The 25,285-nt window shown below is 29.9% G+C and overlaps 1 pseudogene; it reads right to left on the reverse strand.

Moving 5' to 3' along the window:
• Positions 1-2,118: 2,118 nt before the first annotated feature.
• LOC113380591 lies at positions 2,119-14,118 on the reverse strand (annotated as a pseudogene).
• Between the last annotated feature and the right edge of the window lie 11,167 nt (positions 14,119-25,285).

Here is a 25,285-nt window from a genome sequence, read left to right on the forward strand (position 1 = left end):
CAAGACTATATAAATAAAATATCTGAATTATTACTTGACACTAATACTTACAAAATTACCAATAACGATCCAACTGACTACATAAACCGCACGTGCCATAAATTTTTAGACAAACTTACAACAAACAAACAACTAACAAAAGAGATAACTTCTGACCTGAAAAATTTACACCCATATTTTCCCAGACTTTATGGCCTTCCCAAAGTCCACAAAAATAATTTACCTCTTAGACCAATAGTTTCCGACATTAATACTCCCCTATATAAACTCTCAAAATACATAAGTAACATTTTAACTACAATAACAAAACAATCACCACACTACATAAAAAATTCTTATGAACTCGTTACTGACTTAAAACACAAGATAAATTATATACCAGACAACTACAAACTAATTAGCTTAGACGTAGTCTCACTTTTTACTAATGTACCCCTAGACCTTATTTTAGACGCAATAACAATCCGATGGAATGAAATTTCCCCGTTGACTTCTTTATCTTTACACTGGTTCAGGGAAAACCGTCAAGTTCATTGTCTCTAATACTTATTTTGAATTCAATGGCTCTTTCTATTATCAAATTTTTGGGGCGCCAATGGGGTCCCCAGCAAGTCCATCTCTAGCAGAAATATCCTTACAACTCCTTGAAAATACAATTTTCAAAAATTACAATAAACATATTTTTTATTACCGTTATGTAGATGACATTATCACTTGTATCCCTAGTGATGATGTCACTATGATAATTGATCAATTTAATAACGTCAATAAAAAATTAAAATTACAGTGGAATTGGAGACAATGAACTCGATAAGTTTCTTAGACATAAAACTTATTCGTACTACAGATAACAAACTAATAACAAATTGGTTCCAAAAACCTACTAACTCCGGACGCTACCTTAATTACATCGGACAAACAATTTTGGGACAACAACATCAAATTAATTACAAAAATTTTAACAGATAACTCTTATCCCCTAAAACTTATAAATTCCGTAACTAGTAACAGACGAACGTACCTTTTGAATAAAATGGACAATTGCACAGTACATAACGATTTACCTGACTCAGAAACTTATTCCGGTGTAATATGTTTGCCATACATTAAAGAATTGTATGTTCCTTGGAAAAAACTTTTTATAAATCTGGACTTCGACTTGTTACCAATTTTAGTACAACTACTAGCACTATTTTTACCAAGACAAAAACCCCATTTAATATTGAACGACTCAGAAATCTCGTCTATCAAATAAATTGTTTAGACTGTAATTTAATTTACATAGGAGAAACTAGCCAGAATCTCAATAAACGGTTACAACAACATAAAAACAATTCAAAAAACCCAAACAATTTAAAACAGTTCTTGCAGACCATATATACACTTTAAAACACAATATGGACTTTTCTAATCCGACTGTACTACAATTTGAACAAAATTTATTTAAACGAAGAATTATAGAGGGATCTTTTTTAACTATTTATAACAATAAGACAATAAATAAACGGAATGAACTCAACACGCTGTGCGACACAAATCTCTTCTATTTAGATAACATTTCCAAATTTCTTACAAAACAATAAAAGCGTTCGCGCAAAGGTTTTACAATTCGTTCCACACATGTGCAGAATCTTGGTAAAAATATTTTTTAAAAAAATGTCTTTCTCCATTACATCTTCAACCAGTCTACGAATAACACACTATCCATTTGTGATTTTTTCAAATCAGTATTTTGTGAAAATATTGTGTAATTTCAAGTTAATGTTTATAATACATAGTGTAGTGCATTACCATATCCTAATACCATGGATTATTAAAGTTTTCCAAATTAACACTAAGATCAACTAATTGTAAGTACTAATTACTATTTTATTTTTCTTTTCACTCCAATTCAATTGTTTTAGTTTTTAATTTTAATTTTAGTTTCCACTGAATGAAGGCTAGGATTATAGCCGAAACGTATGGATTTAAAATAAATTTTTGAAAGAAATTCATGTTTTTTATTGATGTTATGCCCGATTATTAGACTTTGTTAATATATATATATATATATATATATATATATATATATTTATATATATATATAATAGTTTTGTTATACTGGTCATTTCCTTTTACCTTTGAATTTTGGCTCATGTTGCTCAAAGGTATTCTCCCTCTGTTGACATCAAAAGTTCCAATACCATCGCAGAATAAATCAGAATGACAAATTTTTGTTAACTCGATAACATCTCTTGCATGTTCTACCTTTGCTTCAGGCGATAGATCCACTCTTGCTCTTGCTTGTGTTAGCCGAATGAGAGCTTCAAGTTGCCTAAAGACAAAGTATAATAAAAAATTAAGGAAATAATAATATTATTATTGATATTTACTAACAACTCAAGGACTTCACTGATAACTTGATTTTTAGTAAATAATAAATAAAATAAGAACAGTGTTTGTTTTAAATTCAAATTGTCATCTATAATTACTTTATTTATTTATTATATATGAATTTTAAAAAATATATGATATATAAATACATTTATATGATATATAATACATATAATATATATTAGTTAGTTTTTAATTAATGTTATTAATGATTATATCAATTTAATTATTCACCTGGGTGTAACTGGCATACTATCAGCACCCTGAGGAACTTGTCTCAGACCCAATAGAATCTTTTTATTTCCTCAGCAGCCTCTTTTGTCAATTTAGGCTGCACATTCTTTCTAGCATAGCCTAAACAAACAAAACAATTATTATACTTATATATAATCTCTAAACAAGAGTTACAACTAGTTATTTATATTAATTATCCTTCCTTACTTATATACTTCCTCATAAGAACTGTCGGCAAAGGATCAAATCTTTCTCCGTGTCTCAATCTTAATCTTTCCTCAAGACATCGTGGCTGTGGACGTTCATTTTGACTCATTGGAGTCTCAAAAATTCTGCTATTTCTAGATTTTCGTTCCTCTTTAGTCAGATGCATTGAAAATACGTGCTCCGTCAGAAGTGTATCCAATTGCTAAAGAGATAAAATAGTCAATAAATGAAATATAATATAATGATAAGCAAAATAGGAAACTAGAAATGTCAATGAGACATGGAGTAGTCTTACGTGAACTAATATATTTAACAAGTTAATCACCACTGGTCAAGATTTGACCAGGGCTTTTATTTAACCTGGGACCCTTCGGGGTAGGGGATACAATTATATGAGTATAAATACCTGTAACATATAATAATAAGTGAGTCTAGCAAATGTAATAAGAGAAGAAGGTTGTAGAGTGTAGTTCAATATATGTCATAAATTAAATAGTGGTTTTATTCACATTTTCTTATGGTGATGAAATATTTATAATTTACAGTCCACTCAATATCAAATTAATCAAAGTGATCCTCACCATAATTGGTCCATTTCGAGCCGAATTTTAGATCAAAATTGGTTACATTAAGCCAAATTTTAGATCATAAATTGTCGATCTGATCCGAATATAAAAACTACGAAGTGAAATAATATACTGTGATTTGTGATTTTGATCTGGTGCTACATTGAGTCGTGTAGTGGTTTGTTGTAAGTCATCACGGATTTGAGACAATCGGTCCGTTCGAGAACCCGACTGGAGCAAATTGCTAGCCAATATAGCATTTCAATACAACTCTTCAAGATCTCAAAGGACGACTGCTGCGTATTGTTTAGAACTATTAACAATACTGCGTACACATAGCTGGTTCCTGCGGGAAGTTTTATTCAACCATTGGAAGCAGATTTATCTTGGCCACTAGTTGTCGGATGCTGCAAATAGACACTCCTCCAGAGAAATATCAGCTAAGTCGATTTATTTGCTAGATTTCTATTGTTTCTTATTGTTTCTGTTTTACCAGAATAATATTTTATGGATTTTGCTTCATTTGTCGAGCATACAACATTAATGTCTTGACCGAAATAGTCTTATCATAGGGATATTGTTAATAATTCAATAGTATTAGTGAATATTTTTATTATTCTTTACCTTGATTGTCAGGTGCTTTGTTGGAATAATTGTTGAAAATGTTGGAATTGAAAATTTTGAGATACTAGTCTGAATATTAGATGTCATTTAATTGCCATATATAATACATAATTTAGTAAAATCAATTGTAACAGTTAACGCGTCCCATAACATTTCGGTAAAATTATTTTCATAAGTATTAAATTATAATTATTATTTAATATTTTTCGAGTTTTCGTGATCTTTAATCAAAATGGCAGAATTAAAAAAGTTATTATCTAAACGCCAAAATAATAAAATTAAATTTGAAAAAACCTTGAGTAGGGATCTTCAAGGAGAGCCTACAAATTTATTAAACGTTTTAAAAACGCGGCATGAAAAAGATTATTTTAATTTTGAAAATATACAAGATTTAATTAATGAATTATCTGATGAGCACACTTCAGAAGCGCAAGTGATCGATGATTTATATATAGAGGTAATCTTTAAATTAGAACGTTTGTTAAGCACAATTTCAGAGCCCGTTAATAAGAAAAATGTAGATAGCGAACCGGAAATAAAGTTGCCCGACATTTCGATACCAAAATTTGACGGATCGTACAAAAATTGGGTAGGGTTCAAAGAATTATTTTATGCAACTATTCACAATAATAATAGTTTGTCTAACGTACAGAAATTTTATTATTTAAAAGGACATTTGATCGGAGAAGCCGCAGAAGCAATTAATAATTTGCAGTTGAGTGACAGTAATTACCAGATAGCGTTAGATTTATTGTGCGCGAAATTTGAGAATGTTTGCCTAATTACTTATTCCTATTTACAAGCATTAACAGATTTACCTTCACTGTCTAAATTAAATTCATCAAACATAAAATCTTTTTCTAACAACGCTCAGCAAATTATTAATTCGCTTAAGGCTATTAACACTAATGTTGATAATTGGGATCAGTTGTTAGCCTTTTTATTATTGAATAAATTTGACATAAGTACTAGGGTTAAATTTAATAGTTGCAGATGCCAAAAACAGTTACCGACGGTGTTGGAAATTTTTTAATTTTTGGACCAACAAATAACCGCGTTAGAAATATCACAAGGAATAAATTTAAATACCTTAAATAAATGCAACTAAACAATTATTTAGTAAATTGCTCCAAATTTCTTTCTATGACATTATTTGATCGGGAGAATTTTATTAGCGGCAACGGATTATGTTCTAATTGTTTGCAAAGAGGACATTTACGACATAAATGCTTTAAAAGGTATAGATGTGGGATATGTTCTCAGAAACATCATAGTTTGCTCCATAAAGATAAGCAAATAAATATTAATCGGCCAGGTATAGACGAACCCGACAATGCTAGCAAAACGTCTAATATGGTTATGAATACAAATCTCGCGACGGGGTGTGCACTTTTACCTACAGTAAATTTGTTTGCGAAAAGTAATAAAGGAAGCCGTGTTAAAATTCGAGCAATATTGGATTCAGGTTCGGAAATTAATATAATATCAAAATCGCTATTTAAAAAATTGGGCGTAAAATCTCAATCAACGAGCCTTAAACTGCACGGTGTTGATGGGATTTCAACGCAATCAAATAATTTTATAAACTTAGAAATATTGAATGAAGATAACACATTTGTAAAAAAAATAAATGCATTTGTGCTCGAGAAAATATCGAGTCCACTACCTGCGCAGCAAATTCAAATTTCTAAACTAAATCTGCCAATTGGATTAATTCTTTCGGATCCAAACTTCGATATACCTCGCGAAATAGATATGCTGATAGGTGTTGATACGTTTTTCGAAATTCTCGGTAACGAAAGAATTATTCTAGGTCCCGCTAAGCCTATTTTACAAAACACGGTATTCGGTTGGACACTAACGGGTAGATATGAGTCAAATATAATCAATAGCAAGGCAAATAATAATCATATATCCGTCACAGAATCTCTCACTAAACATGGTAAAGTTACACGCGTTGAAAAGTTACATAAATTATCGACACACAAAGAAACGTGTGAACCATTCTTTTCAAAAAAACTTTCGCGAAACAAGAATTGGCGGTGCAGAAGCCCCGATAAAAAATTAAAATATTTTGAATCCTGTAATTATGGAACTGTTTGTGCACCATTTCTTGCACATACACGTATAAACATTTAACTTTTGACAAGGATCTTAACTTTCGTTTGGCGGCAGATGCATTGCGCAATTGGGCTATGCCAATTTAGTTTTAAAGAAGTAAGTAGTAGTCTCAGTCAGTAGAGTAATTACATTGTACGTAATATTTATTAATGATTGCAACATTGTTCGCGACATGAGACAAACGGATAGAAGTCGGAATATTAAATTCGGTTTTACTAGCTTTTTTACAACAAACCGATCACTCGCGTTTATGAAGATGTTACAAGTCGCTTCAATCTATCACGTGGTCTATTTTTAACTTCCCGAAGGAGAAGTTTATGTTTTCATCAAAAAATCCGAATAGCTAATTTTATGTTTTCTCGACGTTTCGAGCCATTCTGAATCGAATGAGACCAAATTTGGAAAAAGTATGTGTGTGTGTGTGTGTGTGTGTGTGTGTGTGTGTGTATGTGTGTGTGTGTGTGTGTGTGAACAGATTTTTTGCCGTAAATCGACGTTTTCTCCAAAACGGTTGGACCGATTTCAAAAATTTAAAAGCCATTCGATGAGGACTATCGTCTCTGAGTTTTGTGCGGCGATCGGCCGGGCCGTTTCTTTGTAAATTGCAGAAAAGTGAAAAATTTTTCGTCCACGTTTTAGCCCGCAATTCTGAATCGATTCTGAAAATTCAAAAACCGTTCGATAGATATTGGTTGGGAATCGTGCTGATTAGTTTTTGGTAAAGATCGGCCGGACCGTTTTCTTGTAATAAAGTTTTTAAAAAAAAAATTTTGACGATTTTTATGATTATTTTTTTGACGATAGATACCATAGTTTTCTAGGTCATACTAAAATATTACGGCCCTACGACAACTGGTTCAGCTTTAAAAATTCGTCAAAGTTTGCAAAAATCAGTATGGTCTTTTTGGCATTTGTCAAAATTAGACTTTTGATCGACGTTTTCTCAAAAACGCCTGAACCGATTTTAGAAATTTAAAAGCCATTTGATGTATTTCGGTGAGGACTATCGTTTGTCAGTTTTGTGAAACGATCTGCCAAGCCGTTTCTTTGTAATTTGAAAAAAAGTGTTGAACTTTTCGTCCACATTTAAGCTCATCCTACCGAACCGATTTTGAAAAATCAAAAACTGTTCGAAAGATATCATTTGGGAATGATGCTGATTAATTTTAGGTGAAAATCTACCGAGCCGTTTTCTTGTAATTAAATGTTGAAAAAAAGTGTTAAATTTTCGTCCACATTTAAGCTCATCCTACTGAACCGATTTTAAAAAATCAAAAACTGTTCGAAAGATATCATTTGGGAATGATGCTGATTAATTTTAGGTGAAAATCTACCGAGCCGTTTTCTTGTAATTAACTGTTGAATAAAAAGTGTTAAATTTTCGTCCACATTTAAGCTCATCCTACCGAACCGATTTTGAAAAATCAAAAACTGTTCGAAAGATATCACTTGGGAATGATGCTGATTAATTTTAGGTGAAAATCTACCGAGCCGTTTTCTTGTAATGAACTGTTAAAAAAAAAATGTAAACCGATTTTCATGGAACTTTTTTTGGCGATATACATCATGGTCTTATAGAACTTACTGTAATATTACGGCCTTATATTATTACAACAAGTAGTTTAATTTTAAAAATTCGTCAAACTTTGCTAAAATTATTATCGTTTTTTTTTAAAGTAGGATTGATGAAGTATATTATTTACACATTTTTTTGATCAAGTCGATTATTTACACATATCGGGAAGTTCATGTAATTTGCCTCAAGGCTAAATACCAAACCAACTAGTTTATTATAAGACGCGTTAACTGATGTATTGCGTAATAATTAACTGACTTGTTAACAGTGATGTCACTAAGAATAATAATACATTTTCAATTTTGATTTACGTCTGCATTTAATTATAATTAAGAGCCGACAGTTACAATGTCGCCATCTACGGAATCAAAAATATGTCTTGATAGATTTTACAGGTGATATTAATATTGTTAACTAATGTATCATGTAATGGTTATAAAACTGATGTATTTACTGATATACCTATGCATATATGTTTGGATAATCTCAACTAAATGATTATATTTTTATAATTCAGAGTTCATTTTAATCGTATTCTTTGATACACTTACACATGTATGTTTAGATGATTTGACTAAAATGTATTATTTGTAATTTTTATAGTTCAATTTTAATGTTAATTTTACTTTTGATATATGTTCTACTAATTACTAATTAAGAAATATATAATAAAATGATAGATAATGAGTTACAGGGTAAAAGATATTAGATAATAAGAATTCATATTTTTGTAATATTTAATCAATTGTTCAGCATTAATTATAATGCAGGGCCGGCAGTAATGTCAAGATTTGACCAGGGCTTTTATTTAACCTGGGACCCTTCGGGGTAGGGGATACAATTATATGAGTATAAATACCTGTAACATATAATAATAAGTGAGTCTAGCAAATGTAATAAGAGAAGAAGGTTGTAGAGTGTAGTTCAATATATGTCATAAATTAAATAGTGGTTTTATTCACATTTTCTTATGGTGATGAAATATTTATAATTTACAGTCCACTCAATATCAAATTAATCAAAGTGATCCTCACCAACCACAATAATGTCAATAATGTACCATGATAACTTTAGTGGATAATTTATTCAAAAATGTATCGAGAAGACTTCAATGTCTTTTCATAGCTCCTGTAAAACATAACATCAGACACATATGACTGACAAGGCAATTAACGTGTTTTAATCCTATAATATTATTTTTAATATTCTGACAAGAACCTGAAATAACATATTATTATATATGAAAAAATAAATAAATATGATCAAACTATTTGTAAAAACATATCGATTTTTATAGAAATCCATGTAATCATATTTTAAAAGCATAGAAACAAATAAAATTTATAGTTATTCATTATCACACAACTTCAATAAATTTTGTACAAAAACATAATGTAATTGTTAACGCTTGCAGCAAATGCTTTAAATCAGTATGTATTAAATAGATTTCCAATACCTTAAATCTCTGTTTTAAACTCCTTGAATCACTTCGTAAGTATTAAATATTTACACAAACACAGAAAGTTATGTTTCATGGCGACTGCACATGATAAGATTATTTAACAAATTTGTATTTGCGCAAATATGTACCTTAAAACATGCGTAAAGAACAAAATTTGATCGCAATAGTTTGTGCAAACGTTTACGATTTTCAGGAATTTGCACAAACTATCGATTTATTTTATTACGTATGTTTGAAGGTATTTTCGCAAACACATTTGACAAATCGTATCGTGTGTAACCGCCATTATTTTTCTAATGGACATTATGATCCTAACACAGATTGTAAAGTTTATAAACAGGATTATTTGTTGCGGTTATAGTTAACATGCACTGATTATCAGTTTAACGGTTAAGTATTTAATAATTTACATCTAAAACATCAAAAATCCGAATATAAATATTTCGTTAAATGTCATCACCAGATACAATCCACCATCTTCCTGTACATTCCGCGTGAAAATCTATGAAACGATGTGAGCGTTATTACCAACATTAAAGATAAAAAAGTAGTGCGTGGTGGTATTCCTCCGCGCGAAAGAAGTTATGTTTTTAATGGCGGCTTGACATGATGCGATTAACTGTCAATTAACTACATTTTAAGACGATTTACAACACATGCACACAATTTGCAGCATTTTCAGACTATCTGGAATGTTTTTCAATTATCCAGAACATTTTGAAACTACCTAATACATTTTCGAACTATCTAGGACATTTATAATCTATCTAGAAAATTTTCAGTATATACTAGGCGATATACAGACTATCAAGGATATTTTTGAAAATCTAAGATTATTTTAAGACTATCTACAACATATTTGGACTATATAAAACGTTTTCATACTATCTACAACATATTTAAGCTATCTAGAAAATTTTCAGACTATATCTATCATGTACAAACTATCTAGAACATTTTGATTAAATCTAAAACCATTTTAATACTATGTAGAACATCTTCGGACTATCTAAAACATGTTCACAACATCTAGAACATTTTTAAACTACCTAGAACACTTTCAGACAATCTAAAACATTTTTAGTCTATCTCGATAAAGGCCACAAAGGCTACACAGGCCATGTAGAAACATTTCAGACTATATCTAGGACATTTTAAGACTTTCTAAGTTCATGTTAAGACTATGTACAACATCTTTCAACTATCTAGAACATTTGTTAGACTATCTAGATTCTATATAGTTATAAAACGTCCTTAGATAGTCTTAAAATACCCTAGATAGCCCGACAAATGTCCTAGGTAGTCTGAAGATATTCTAGATAGTCTTAACATGATCTTAGATAATAAAAGTTTAAAGATGTTGAAAGTCTAAAAGTCTAAAAATGTTGAAAATGTCCTAGACAATCTGAAAATATTCCAGAAAATCTTAAAATGTCCTAGATAGTCTAAATATAAACTGAAAAACTTTTCGTTAGTCTTAAAATATTCTAGATAAAAATCTAGACCATCTTGAGACTATCTAGGACATTTTAAGACTGTCCAATATAGACTGAAAAACTTTTCGTTAGTCTTAAAATATTCTAGATAAAAATCTAGACCATCTTGAGACTATCTAGGACATTTTAAGACTGTCCAAGGACATTTTCAACATCTTTAGAATATTTATAATATTTTCATATTGTCTAGGATTTCATATTGTCTGTACATGTTCTAAATATAGACTGAAAAACTTTTCGTTAGTCTTAAAATATTCTAGATAAAAATCTAGACCATCTTGAGACTATCTAGGACATTTTAAGACTGTCCAAGGACATTTTCATTGCCATTTTGTAGATGGCATAAAAATGTTTTAGATAGTCTGGACATGTTCTATCTAATATATTTTCAGATTCTTATGAAAGTTTTCAGCTTAGAAGTTTCACTTCAATAAACATAACACACTCAGTCTCTATTTAAATGGCTTGAGTTTAACTCAACCTCTAGCAAGACTAATTAGAAGTAAAAAACTTCAAAAAACCCCTCAAAGTTTACATTTACCTCTAATTTTAATTCTCACCTCATCAGGAATATCCAACAGCACAAATACCAAATCAAATCTAGACAGAAGGGCACAGCTTAAATTAACATTTTCCTTTAAGGTTTTGGATCTGTTGTAAACGCCTTTATCAGGATTTGCAGCAGCCACGACTGCACATCTGGCTGGAAGAGAACAGACTACACCTGCTTTGGCTAGAGAGACACATTGTTGCTCCATTGCTTCGAGCAAAGCCTAGAGAAGAAATAAATAAATAAATAAATATATATATATATATATATATATATATATATATATATATGTATTATTTATCTCTTTATACTGATAGTTAAAATTGTTTATTCATACCGAGTGCTGTTTGGTCATTTTATCAAATTCATCAATACAGCATACACCACCATCGGCAAGTACCAGAGCACCAGCTTCCACACCACTTGTGCTGTTTCCTGAAGAAATACCTGATTCTGATGAAGTTTGGCCGCCAGAAGTTACACTGGCTGTGAGACCAGAAGAAGTACTCGTATTTCCACATACAAAAACACCTTAAATGAAAGAAATAACATAAATAAAAGAAATAATATTTATTACCATTAATGATAAATAAATAAATGAATAATAAATACTAAAAATGGGAGAATTAGTGGCTACAATGAGTTCAAAAATATTTCAATGTGTGTAAAAATAATACAATGAGTGTAAAAGTACTACACTAATCCTGTAAAATAAAAACAAAATATATTTTGTTAGAAATATCAAGGCATAAAATGATTGAAAGGAGTTAAGATATAATCTGATGGTTTGGTTATTAATATTACATATTCATCAGATATTTGAACTTCTATATTATTATTACCTCTAGGGGCAACATCAGCACAAGCCTTCAACATCTGACTTTTCCCCAATCCCGGATCTCCAACTATCAAAACATGACACTCGTTTCTATTTATAAAATCTGACTCTGATGTTTTTGTAGCTCCCATTAAAGCTAGAATGAGACCAGCTTTAGGACATTCTCGGACGCAAATAAGAGGGCACAAAGAATTAACCAACAATCGAAAGACATCGGGTTCTGATTTGATTGCTTGTATTGCTGCATAATCCTAAGGAAAAAATGGTGATCAAAACAGGTGTTTAGTAAATAATATATAAATACATACTCGTTCTGTGTATTCATCTTCAACTACATTTTCCCTTTGATTTTGTATAGATATGCCTTCAAGATACATTTTGTACATTGATGCTTGGTCTCGTCTTGAATGATCATCTAAAGCTCTCACCTAAAATTGTAAAAATCATATTTTAACATTCTTGTTTCAACTGCCTCAAATCAAACTATACTATACATTCCTGCTTCCGAAATTGTCGACGAAAATTTGTATCCAAACACACACACACACATTCACACACACACACACACATACATCCATTTTTCTAAGGTATGACAAAATATTCAGAAACTTCTGAAACGTAAAGATATATAAAAATTTTCATTTTTTTGTGATTACTATAATTTGCCCTACGGAAAGTTAATAATTACTTATAAATTGCTTATAACTAAAAGATGATGTTATGAATTTTACCTGCACAATTCCAGTGATAGTCACATCATCTCCTGGACAACATAAATTAACCAAGTCTGCTGTTACTTCAATATTTACATTCCTGGGTACTCTGCCTGATTCAAACTATTCAAAATATTTATTTTAGCTATGTATATAAAAGTACATTGAAAAAAATGTGATAAAATATTTAAATCATTATTTTTTTTACCTGATCTGCAGTTTTCAACTCCTGCACTTTTAAAGTTTGCCAAGCAGTTGTTCTTGTGCACGGTGTATCAAGAATTGGAATAAAATTTGTACGAATTAGACAGTTTTCTCCTACACATTTTTCTGGTTGGGCCATTACACCGGCAGGCTGAAAAAAAGAACTTTAAATAAAATATAATATATATATATATATATATATATATATATATATATTATTTATTACCTGTTTTACCATTTGCTGTGCAAAACAAGATCGACAACCAAATGTCATCCAAGTACAAAGAAGCTTTGGGTTTCCAGCACGAATTACTGTACCTTTTATAGTAACAAGCTTACCTATACACCAAATATATACATGTATTAATATACAATTGATATTATCAAAAAACTTAATGCACATACTATAACTGTGTACACGAATATTTTTCAAAGGTATTACAGGTCCGTGCCCCATCACTCTAGCCATTACCATATCCAGGTTTGATGAATCAGTGGATTCATTTTGCATCAAAAGTACCTAAATAATTTTAAAATCTTATTATCACCATGCCAAACCAAATTATATTTACCTCACCTGATGCATGGCTAGTCTTAAGCAATTCAAAGTATATTCCGGTTTATCTCTAAGATCCTCTTGAAACATAGGCCATTCTTCCATGAATACTGGATCTCCTAAAAGTGCCCTCATATGTATAGGATACCACAATAATTTCCTACATCTTTGTAGGTTATATAAAACGGCTCTTCTTGTGATATGGGATTCAGTAGCTTTGATATTTTTTACTGTCTGAGATCCAGCAGTGTAAACTAAAAATAATACATGGATGATAAATGAAGCGTCAAGGTTTCAAATACACACACATACCTTCCAGAGGAAAATATAATTTCCATCCTGGGTAAGGTCCAGGAATAACGCCCAAAGCAACTGATATTAAAGGTCGCTCTCTAGATCTTCTGACAACTTCCGGTAAATTAGCAGAATTGGTAAAAGATTGCACCTAAATAAATAATGAGAATCAAAAACTGTAAATCTGTGATGAGAGAAAACTTACAGATAATTCGTTTGACGGGGTGCTCTGTCCTGATGAACTACTTCCTCCACGTGAAAAACCACGTTTCCGGTAATTAAATCTGCCTCTATTATAACTCATTTCCTCTTATTTTGTTTAAAATATAACTTTCATAAAAGTATTATTATCAACCGTACATTTTCAAAAACCGCCATTGCGCAAACCTAGTTTTGACATTTGACATCTAGCAAAAGCAGTGCTGCCACCCATCAAACATTTCCATCAATTCCATTCACCATTCTGTTGACTCATGTCCATAACTAAATAATTTAAATAATTATTAATTGCAATTAACTCTTGCGCCATGTTAATTGAATTCTTTTCCATAACATAATATAAATAAACTCGGTTCTTTGTCCGATTCAAAAGTCAAAGATTACGTCATTGTGCGCACGCAGACCCACACAATCATTCTCAGTCGGTTCTTCAATTTACAAGAACTGCTAAAAAAACTTTTTAAAGTTCATTATTGTATATGTGTGATATATTTTTGATGTAAAAGTTGTGTACATAGTTAGTTAAATTATTTTAAATCATGTCGAGTAATTGTGTTGAAGTCACGCCCGAAAATATAGCGGCTGCCGAAAAATTCAAAGAAGAAGCTAATGAATATTTTAAAAGTAACTATACAATATTTATATATCAAACAATATATATATGTATATCACTTTATATACAATTCTTTTGCCTTTTATCAAATTTGTATCTTTATTTATTTATTTGTACATAACCTCAAACATATTGTAATTGTTTATTTTGCAGAACAAGATTACGAGCGGGCTATAGATTTATACAATAAAGCAATTGAAGCAAATCCAAATAGTGCTATTTATTACTCAAATAGAAGCATTTTGCTTCTTAGAACAGAAAGTTTTGGGTATGTATCAAATAAAAAGACCTCATAACCTTAATGATATGTCACATATTAGAATAAATATATAAAATTAAGCATTACATTTATATATTAAGTGATTGTCTTTTACATTCAAAGACTAAGAAGTAAAACATTGTATGCTACCATGGAATAGTCTTAAGTGGATTGTGCACCTAAATTTTATTAAAACTTTTACATATAGATTCACGATATATTATTGATGACTTTTATTCTATTATTTTAGTTATGCTCTTAGTGATGCATCGAAAGCGATTGACTGTGATAAGACTTATATCAAAGGTTATTATAGAAGAGCAGCTGCCCATATGTCTTTGGGCAAATTCAAGGCTGCTCTTAAGGATTTTGAATATGTACGCTAATATAAATATCTAATTTATATACACCAGAGTTTGTATTCATCATTAATGTTTTTTTTCTTTAGGTAGTAAAAGCTAGACCTAATGACAAAGATGCTAAATTGAAGTACAATGAATGTAATAAGATTGTAAAAAAATTAGCCTTTGAAAAGGCTATAGCTGTCGATAAGCCAGAAAAAAATATTGCTGATACTATTGATTTTGCTGCAATGTGTAAGTATAGATATTATTGTTCATTATCAATATATATACGAAATTTATTTATTTATTACTAGCTGACCCGGCAAACGTTGTTTTGCTAAGTAAGGTATATTCTAAACAATTTCTAGAGAATCAAAAAATTTAATACTTTTAGTGAATAAGGATGCGTTGTTTGAATGCTGTATACAATTAGGTATTATAAAAACAATAAACCCCATTAGTTTGTCTATATTTTGTCAATACAATCAAACTGCGGGACATTTTCGATGATTTTCCAAAATAAATGTTTCGATGGAAAGATTTTGTTTTAAATACGATTCCGAAACTTTACTGTAATAATAATAATGTTTAAATTTTTAATACTTTTGGTTCAAATCAATCAACAATCAAACACATACATAGCCGAATATTCCGAATGTGCAAATTATGACGCGTTAAAAGCAAACATGTCTCAATTGTCTTCCATATTGAAAAAAAAATTAATTACCGCGAGTGTAAACAAAGACAACTGTGAGGTTGAGCACTTCTTGTCCCGAATCTCCAAAACGCGGGCGAAAAATAATAATAATGTTTAAATTAATTAATGTTTAAACCGCTCATTTTCTCAAAATTTGATGAATTTTTAAAATTAATCTACTTGTTGTAAGACCGTAATATAAAACTAATCAGTATCATTTCCAACAAATATCTAATATATAATATTTTAAAACGTGGACGGAAATTTTTATTATAACCAAAAGTATTTATGGTTATATGTATATACTTATATTAAATCCAATTAATTTAATTTTTTATTATTTAATCAAATTTTTTTGTTGGATTACCGAAATCGCTTGACCTGCCTCCCACAAATTTAATCAGTTCTCCATTTTGTCTATATATGTAAATTTCTTTTAATGATATTGTAGGTTTGGAGGAATCTCCAAAATCCGGTCGAAAAATTGTACCCAAAAATCGTATATTTTATTCTATAAACAAAAATACGAAAAAAAAACTACGGAAGATAATATTATTCACGCGCGAATTTTAAAACCGTTTAACAATCATTCGTATACAACATAAGAAATTATTCTCTTTGCGTGCGTGTGTGTGTGTCCACGTAAGTTATTTAATTGCATGCAAGTTGCGACAGTGGTTCAGTTAATAATTTGAAAAGCCGTAGATAAGTGTCAATCGGTACGCAGTTGATATTTTCCAATAATAGTTCATAATTCATCATATTGTAAATTTGTGGTAATTAGTGTGTTGTAAATTCAGTGCGTTCAATCAGCATATAATCGAGATAAAATTATAAGGAGTATTGAGACAGAGTTCGTTCACTAGGAATTAAAAAGGACTGGAAGACAGGTAAGTAGTTTTTTTTTTCATTGTAAATAATAAAAAATTAAATTAATATTAGATATACGTTAGAAATAATTGTAATTTTAACATCGAATTGCTTTTAAATTTTTGAAATCGATCGACTAAACAGGCCTAATTAATATAAGCGATTGAAAATCATTGATGGAATCATACTTTTATGGTGTTTAGTGTTTTATAATTTAACTTATCATCATTATCCCTTATTGATTTTTGGTATTATATTTTTAGAATATTTACTTGGTAATAATTTATAGTTTTAGGTTATTTATTGAAAAGCAATATTAGAGGTGAGGCATATCTTATTTTTTAACTTCCCGTAGGGCAAGTTATAGTAATCGCAAAAAAATCGAAAATGAAAATTTTTGCATTTCTCGACGTTTCAAAGGTTTCTGAATATTTTGGCATACCTTAGAAAAAATGGATGTATGTGTGTGTGTGTGTGTGTGTATGTATGTATGTATGTGTGTGTATGTATGTGCGGATACAAATTTTCGTCGACGATTTCGGGAACACCGATCAACCGATTTGAATAATTCAAAGAACATTCGATTCGTATTGATAAGGAGACGTGCTGATTAGTTTTTGGCGAAGGCAGGTCTAGCCGTTCCGAAGATACGGGGCTAAAAGTGCCAAAAACGGTAACTCAGTTTTTAAGAGAACGGAGCGTCCGATTTTAATAATTCAAAAAACATTTTACTTGTATTGACAAGGTGAAGAACCGATCAAATTTTCATAGGCAGGTCTAGCGGTTTCGGAGATCTAATGAAAAAAGTAAAAAAAAATGCCATTTGGCGGTCAAAAATGATCATTAAACATATGCACATCAAATTATCAGATATTTTATAGAGATTTTAACAATAAGTATAAATTTGGTTACATTCCAATGGGTTCCGTACCAATGTTTACGCGTTGGACTGCGACGCGGCGCTTACGCTCATTGATATTTTGTCTTTATGCAGTTAAAGCAGTACGATTGCTTTGAAAAAAGTTTTAAGATCTTCCAAAATATGTCAAAATAAAAAAAAAAAATTTTAAAAAAAATATTAAAAAAAAAATATTAAATTTTTGTCCAATTTATAGGTTCTCAAAAATCTTATTTTTTCGAAGTAAAATTTTTTCAAAAATGTTAATTGTTTTTAAAAAAATAATAATTTTTGGTACGGGAAGTTCCAGCAATTTGCCTTAAGGCACGATGCCTTAATTGCCTTAAGACAGAATTTCACTTACAGCTAGTATTTATATTTACTTGGTAATAATTCACAGTTTTAGGTTATTTATTGTGAAATAATTGTATTGGAAAAGCAATATTAGAGGTGAGGCATATCAGTTATACATATAAGATACGCGATCAATATTTTATTTAATAACTTATCATATAATAATTACTTTGTACCATATCAACTTTTTACAAAAATGGATATTTTTTCGAGCACATTGACTGGTAATAATTCTGGAATTAATAATTGTTCTTTAGAATATAGTAATATCCAAAATGCATCTATGAGTATTTCAGCCGAATCCTCGAGGGAGTATAGACAATTTTCTCTAGATTTTCAGTTCGAGGATTTATTTCACATAGTCGATGGTACAGTTAAAATGAATAAATCTTATAAAGAAGCATTTTTGAAGTGTTTTAGGAAAGCTGCAGTATATCCTTGTGATTTGAACTTTCGTTATGCACGTGTGCAAAAAACTAGTGCTCATATAAAAACTTATTGCCCCAAGAATCGCAATCAAAAGGAAGTGAAGAAAGTTGGAAATTGCATGATATTTAATGTTAACATAAAATTTGATCCTGATCAAAAAATTATTGAAAAAGTTTGAATTCTGAAGGTAAAGTTAATCATGGAACAGTAACTAATTAGGTGTAGGCAACTAAGAGGAAAAGATAGAGATGATTTAAAAAAAAAAGCTGAAACATCAGAAACCACTAGCATGCCATATACAGCAGTTCCACGATATGAAAGCAGAATTTCCTGAAGCATATGATGCGTTCGGTAAAGTATACAATCTTCCTTCACAAGTTTGCTTGCGTCAAGCAAAGTGTGAAGAAAATAAGAAAAAGGACTTAGATTCCAATGACATATTAGATGTAATGCTATATCAGTTAGAACAAATTAAAAAACCTCAACATAAGCAATTTTTACGTGGCTGTTTAAACTTTGTTCCCATAATAACAAGTCATAATCCATATGGTATATTAAATAAGTATTTTCAAAATAATGAAGAAGCAGTACTTCATTTTGATGCAACGGGTAGTTTAATAAGAGAACCTTTTGAAAAATGTAACAGAATTTATTTATATTCAGGTGTATTGCCAGTCACCACAAGTACAGGTCGTTATACATATCCATTAATTAATTTTATATCACATGAACATAATGTTAGAACGATCGAAAACAGTCTTAGAGATTGTGTAGATGAATTTGGTGGTCGTATGAATTTTAATCGAGTCGTTTGCGACCACAGCTATGCAAGCATTCATGCTTTATTTCACACTTTCAATAATTCTAATTTAATTGATTATATTAATAAATGTTATATGTTTTTAAATAATAAATTTTTCAACAATTTTACAGAGAACATAACATTGCATTTATGTTGCAGTCATTTCACCAAGAGACTGTCATATCATGCAAAAAAATTTGCAAACGGTAATAAGCAATTAGAATCGTTGTCTGTTAGATCAATTATTTATCTTTTAGGAGAAAAATGTAGAGATTTGAAGTATGCTCAAAAAATGTTTGCTCACATTGTGTGGATTTTAGGCAGTGAGTATCATAGTAAAGAAATAGATTTAGCAATCCAGGAAATTAATCAGTTAGAAAATGAAGAATCATTAATAAGCCTCAACAAGACAATCTCAACGAATAATGATGAATTGGAAATAACAGAAGACCCTACATCATGTGAAGATATATTAAAAAATAGTCTATTTTATAAAGACTTTTTTAATATTAAATGTGAAATTGTCAAACATATGCCGAAGGAAGGATATAAAAATCCTTTCTTTAACCCGGCATTTTTAAATTACATTACTAACAGATACATTCCTATTATACCTTTGTGGTCAGGTCTAATGTTGGACAACGACAGAAAACATTTGTATTCAAATGCTGTTGTCGAATCTTATTTTAACACATTAAAGAACAATGTCTGCCATGGTGTTAAAAATATGAAGATGGGTCGTTGTATAAACATAATTGAAGACTATATCGAGTATTGCAATAATGATTTAATAAATAGATCTCCTTTATTACAGAAACCTAATTCTGAAAAAAGTAACGAAAGTTATATTAGAAAAAAGAGAAGAAATAGAGGTCAGGAGGAGAAGGTAAGTAGAAAGAACAATATTAAACATTTGAAAAAAAGCAATACAAAGTCATTAAATGTAAATGAGGACCATGACATAACAACAGTAGATGTGAGAGATGCCATGGAAACATGGAACAAAAAATCTAAAAGTTCAGTAAATTTTTATTTATGCAAGAAAAACACTTTTTCTTTAAATAAATGCTTGAACACTAATAACTCTGCCGACTTTGGTGCAGAATTAGTAATAGATTTGTATGATAACTGTGTAGCTAAAGATTTCAATATCTACCTAAAACCCTACTTATATGATAGGGATAGCTGTCAATCATATCTTATAGGATTTTTGGGTAAATATGCAATTAAATTGATTAATTTCTTCAGTTTGTATAAAAATGAGTGGTTAGATGATATAATCATCGACTCTCATTTAGCATCAATTGGTAATAATAACAAAAACTTCAAAATTTTTACTGTTCATGAATATAACCATATTATGAATATTAAAAATGATAACTTTGTTCTAGATTTATCATCAGGTATAAAGTATCAAGATCAAGATCCATACGAGATGAAGATACATACAAGATTAGAACCAACCAGAAAATCGCCTACAGAATTGGAGAACGTACACATGGATATATTTATTAAGTTAAATTAGGCTAGAATACATTAGGCTGGTAGTTTACTATTTTTTATTTTAAAAATGGGCGGGGAAGACGGCAAGGACCTTCCAGTTCGCATAGATTTCGCGTTTTTTCACAATTATTTAATATTAATTCATATAACAATACTCAAAATACAAATTTATGAATTTTATAAATGCACTTCACTATAAGCTTCATAGTGCTGGGAACCTATGAAGTTAAAGTATTTACATGGTGGATCTTAGGGGGGTACATCATGTAAATACTTTTTTTTTCTTTTTTTCTTTTTTTTCTCGTAATTGCAAAATTACCATAGTACATTACAATTTTACATTTAATTTCTAACAGGTTCTTGCATCGTCTACGGTTTTTTTCTAAAGAAGATCTTCATATACATTTAATCATCTCGTGGGGTATTTTTCATGTTATATTCCTATCATTTAAGTTAGACTTAATAAATTAGCTTACTTAATTAATTTAAGTTATTTTGTAAGTGGACTAGGGCTGTACTCAATTTGTACGGCGACACCACATAAAAAAAACGCGCCTGGCAACTATACCTCCTGGGTGGTGTGGTAAATAGTTGCATCTTAGCTATAAGTATAATAATTATCAATTTAATTATTTTATTAATTATATTTAATTAATATATAAATGTGTAATGAAAAATGTAAAATACGCTGATGTTAAATGTCCAAATATTCAATATAATAAAAGTTTTAAAATAATCTTTGTTTTTCAATCTGAAAATCTCCATTTTTTTTCAGGTAAAATTATTATTTAAAAAATATTTTTTTTTTTTAAACTATATTACGTTTTGAACAAGTGTATGGTTTGGATAATAATATAATCATATTATTATGGATTATAATATTATGCCCAAATGTATTTTTTCCCTCATGTTTTTTTATTTTGAATTTTTATTTTACTAATATACAACTAACCTGATTTTTAGTACTTGTAACATATTACTATTAGTAATAGGAGAATTATAATTGGACATAATATTATAATCCATAATAATATAATAATATTATTGATTTTGCAATATTTTGTCATAAAACATTGGTTCGATACCATAAAAATATCAGCGTTCCATTGCTGCATATTTTCATCACATAATTAATGAATAGTTACTGATGATTTAATTATTTAAATGCAAATTTAAATTGAAACTTATTCAAAAGTTAGTTTAATAATTTGCTTGCTTTCTTGTGCTGAGATTAGTTAGAAAACACACACATGCATTTTTGAGGTATGCGAAACCTTCAAAACGTGAAGAAATGCAAAAATTTTCATTTTCGGTTTTCGGTCAATTACTATAACTTGAAATGAATAAGTTGCTTTTTACAACTATAAAGTAAATTAAAAAATGCCGCCCCAAAATAAGTGCCGCCCGGGTCGGACCGCCCCCCCCCCCCTAGGTACGCCACTGCGCGTATCCACGAGTTTCCCTACTATAATAAATTAGTTTTTTGTGCAGACGTCCCGGAGTTTATGTAAGTTACTATAATAATTTAGACATTTGTGCCAGAATTCTGATAAAGATATCTTTCCACAAGAGAGTGAATTATCAGTATTTACAAGTTTGTTTGTATTAAATATAAAGTTCTTCATTTATTATTACAGTTATTCACTATGAGTGGCAAGCTTGAAAATGTTAACAAAGGGTTCGTTCCATCCGAGCAAATCTGACAGTCCGAAACTGTTTCAAACTAGACCAAACTCATTCTGATTTTTTCATGGCAGTTGGCAATGGTTTGGTTTTGATACATGCAACGCGATCGAACTCGGATCACTCGATTGTATTAATAATTATTATTTTAATACATAAATATAAGTTTAATATATATATATATATATATATATATATATATAACATATTCTAATAAGATATAACTTAATTATATCAATGAATTTGCTTTTTAATATTTCCTAGTTATATATCGTTATGTCGCTTTAATCTAATATTCTACAATGTTTGAACTCCTGTAAATTCATTAAATTTTTAATGTTCTATTTGAGATTAAATAACAGTATATTTTAATCGTATTAAATTGCGGAGTTTTTGTTTGTGCCGAGTACAAACACAAAATGATAGTTTCAAACTCATCGGACTGCTTGATGGAACGCATTACTGACAGTCCGCAACAGTTTGAAATCCGAAATTTTGGATGGAACAGAAAAAAGTGTTCTGCGCATGCGCGGACAGTTTCGGACTGTCAGATTGGCTCGGATGGAACGAACCCATAGAGTATATGCGTTCGTGCGCTGACAATTGGGAACGACTTCCGCCCTTGTCATTCGCACAAAGATTGTCAAAGAATTTGCATAGTTCGCTCAGTAGTGTGGTGTTATAAGTGCTTGTGATTACCAATAAAAAGGTAAATATACTTACAACAATATACAAAGCTCTTTTGTTGCATTTATGATACAATTCTGTATTATTTTACGGAGTTTTGCGCAAAATGCTTGCGCAAATTATGGCCGGCACCGACGCCGACCACCAAACCATCCTATATCCGAATAATAACAACGATCACGCTTCGACAGTAACAAATAAACAAAGTCTTAATGATTTGCATTAAATATACACATTCTTTTTACATTTTCTTTCGTATTTTTTCGAAATTTTCAACAAATTAATAAATTTTTAAGATGGCTGCCGCCGTACAGTAACGATCGACTATGTTCGAATTCAAAATGGAGACGATCGTTTGTTTATCATTCGAATTATTTGATTTTATGTACGATATAATTATTATATATTATCGTAGCATTATTATTAATACTTTTTGATTTATTTAGGAATTTTGAAAACCGGAGTCCAAAGTTTGATAACCACTGGATATCGGCAATAGTTGTTGCATATAGATATGGAGCGTCAACAGAGTCATACCAAACGTAAATATATTTCGATTGTATTTTTATTTATTCGTTTGTTTTCACTATAATGATTTCTATGATTTTTTAAAATTTTATTCATTTTTTGTAATTTTACATTTTATTTATTTTATAATTTTATTGTTTCTAATTATTCATTTAGAAATTTTAATGAAATTATAAGATCATTACAATTTATTTTATTAAAATTTTAAAATAATTGAGATGAATATTTTCCAGAAATTATTAAAATTATAGAAATTATTAAAATATAAATAATAAAAGAAATTTAGTAATCATATCAAATATTTTAAAGTTTGAAATTTATTTTAAGTTTTTTTTAAACTTTTTTTCTAAACTAATTGGTTTGGTATTTAGCCTTAAGGCAAGTTACATGAACTTCCCGATATGTGTAATTAATTGACCTAATCAATACAAACTAAATTAAATTATGAGTGATTAAAAGTATTCCGACTGGATTTATTACACAGAATATAAATAATAACAATAGTTATAAATATTATATACATGATGATTGACACGATGCTGTTGTTGTTAATTCCAGTCTTCCTTGCATAGAGTTTATGAATTTGTTCTTGATCTTCTTTAATTTTAGATAGCTCATTTACTTGAATTGACTTGATTGCAATTGGTTCGGATGATTTTGAAATATTGTAGTTTAAATTAAATCTTGGTAAAATTATAGCTTTTCCTTCTATTGAAGATTCCATATTATAGTAATTTTTATTGTCGATACTGAATTTGCATTGATGGGTTAGTTTCAAAATAAAATTTCCTTTAATAAATTTTGTTTCTTCTTGATGATTGCAAGACATATCAATTCTTGATACATGAACTTCCCGATATGTGTAAATAATCGACTTAATCAAAAAAAAATGTGTAAATAATATACTTCATCAATCCTACTTTAAAAAAACGATTATAATTTTAGCAAAGTTTGACGAATTTTTAAAATTAAACTACTTGTTGTAAGGCCGTAATATTACAGTAAATTCTATAAGACCATGATGTATATCGCCAAAAAAAGTTCCATGAAAAAAGGCTTAAATTTTCAGCCTTTCAGCATCATTCCCAAATGATATCTTTCGAACAGTTTTTGATTTTTCAAATCTCTACCAAAAACTAATCAGCACGATTCCCAACCAATATCTTTCGAACGGTTTTTGAATTTTCAAAATCGATTCATAACTGCGGGCTAAAACGTGGACGAAAGAGTTTTCACTTCTCTGCTATTTACGAAGAAACGGTTTGGCCGATCGTCGCACAAAACTGACAAACAATAGTCCTCATCGAGATACATCGAATGGCTTTTAAATTTTTGAAATCGGTCCAGCCGTTTTTGAGAAAACGGCGATTTACGGCAAAAAATCTGTTGGTGCACACGCACACACACACGCACACACACACACACACACACACACACACACACACATACTTTTTCCAAATTTGGTCTCATTCGATTCAGAATGGCTTGAAACGTCGAGAAAACATAAAATTAGCGAATCGGATTTTTTGATGAAAACATAAACTTCTCCTTCGGGAAGTTAAAAATATAGTGTGCATCATTTTTT

Source organism: Ctenocephalides felis, unplaced genomic scaffold (genome assembly GCF_003426905.1).
Source record: "Ctenocephalides felis isolate EL2017-DRISC unplaced genomic scaffold, ASM342690v1 CF-g0.4_SCAFFOLD_02237, whole genome shotgun sequence".
NCBI lineage: Eukaryota > Metazoa > Arthropoda > Insecta > Siphonaptera > Pulicidae > Ctenocephalides > Ctenocephalides felis.